The sequence below is a fragment of the Mus musculus genome, chromosome 9 (genome assembly GCF_000001635.26).
Source record: "Mus musculus strain C57BL/6J chromosome 9, GRCm38.p6 C57BL/6J".
In the NCBI taxonomy this organism is placed as follows: domain Eukaryota; kingdom Metazoa; phylum Chordata; class Mammalia; order Rodentia; family Muridae; genus Mus; species Mus musculus.
The window spans coordinates 13246709-13248024 of NC_000075.6; the positions used below are offsets into that span (position 1 = coordinate 13246709).

Below are 1316 nucleotides of genomic sequence, written 5' to 3' on the forward strand. Positions count from 1 at the left end.
TTAGATGGAAGCTGTTATGCTAAGAAGTTCCTCCAGTTAAGAATTACGCCCAGGTGGTTGCCTGTCATCAATCGTAGACTTGACTCTGTCTTCTCTGACCCTGTTCCGGGGCGGGAAGGAGGCGGGAGCGGAAGGGGCCGAGGCAGAGGCGGGGCGGTGAGGAAGCGGGAACGGAGCGGGGTGAGACAGGGGCGGGGCGGGTTGGAGGCGGGAGCGGAGCCGGGTGAGGCAGGGGCGGGGCGGGGAGAAGGCTGGAGTGGAGTTGGGTGAGGCAGGAGCAGAGGCGGAGGCGGAGACCGAGGCGCTTTGAAAGGTGAGAACTAGAGGGTGGCTGCCTACAGGTTTCTGGCGGGAATTCTCTCCGTCAGTCTGCTAGTGTAGTGGTGGGGAGGGGGAGATGCCTAGCCTTTCCCAGAGCATAGGCGTCGTCTTGCGGAGTGAAGGAGAGCGGCCAGCGCCCTCAGTGTTGCGACCTGTCATCTCTTAGAAGTGCGTCACGGACGCGGGAAGTGGCCTACGAGTGTCTCAGACCCTGCCTGTGGGAGCACAGCCATCCACGGGTGTCTCCTCAGACCCTGCCTGTGGGAGCACAGCCATCCACCGGTGTCTCCGCAGCTCTTTCCTGGGACCCTTATCTTTCTGTGCACAGACCCTTCTGGGAATTTCTCTGTACACTCCTGAGTACACAACCCATTCACTTCCCTTGTCTCTCCAGACCCTTATCTGTGGGTACACAGCCTTTATATGGCTCATGCGCGGTCTTGGTGAAGCTGTATTCAGGGTTCCTGTCTTGTATCAACATCTATCCCTCCATTTTGGAGACCTTAGCACCCACTTCCTGTATCTGGGGAATGAGTCCCACCACCAGAGAGCCAGATTGGTAATCATGAATGTGATCCTGATATCCTCACCCCAAAGGATCATTTCTTCTCTCTTCCATTTGGCCCTGCTGGATTTAGAGAGCCACAGCCCTCATCACAGATGCTAGTTATTCTGGATACCAGGCCGGCAGAACCAATTCTACAAAGTATTGACCTATGGTGTTAAATGGGAGGCATTGGTTTGCCTCTTTATATATTTACTTCATCGTTTCCTTTTTTCTGATGTGTTATGTATGCTGCCCACTTTACCAGCCAATGGGAGGACTATAACAAATTGACTCAGACCAATGTGATAAAATTTTAAACAGAATCATGCATGTTGCCCTCAAATCCTTTATGGTGATGGTTTGGTTTTGATGTCCCATGTAATTTCCTAAGATTGTGAGCTTCTTGGGAGCAGAGACTGCATTTATTTCTTCTAGTAGCAATTCTGCA

General features: G+C 52.7%; 1 protein-coding gene across 4 annotated transcripts in view; it reads left to right on the forward strand.

Moving 5' to 3' along the window:
* The first annotated feature begins 208 nt into the window (after window positions 1–208).
* Window positions 209–1316, forward strand: part of Ccdc82 (coiled-coil domain containing 82) — a 45601-nt gene continuing 44493 nt past the window's right edge. Inside the window, exon 1 of one of the 4 annotated variants that reach the window (XM_017313513.1) lies at window positions 209–313. The gene's annotated coding sequence lies outside the window, so the exon portion shown is untranslated. The remainder of the gene's footprint in view (window positions 314–1316) is intronic. The other 3 variants (XM_017313511.1, XM_017313512.2, NM_025534.3) reach the window with 3 other exon arrangements.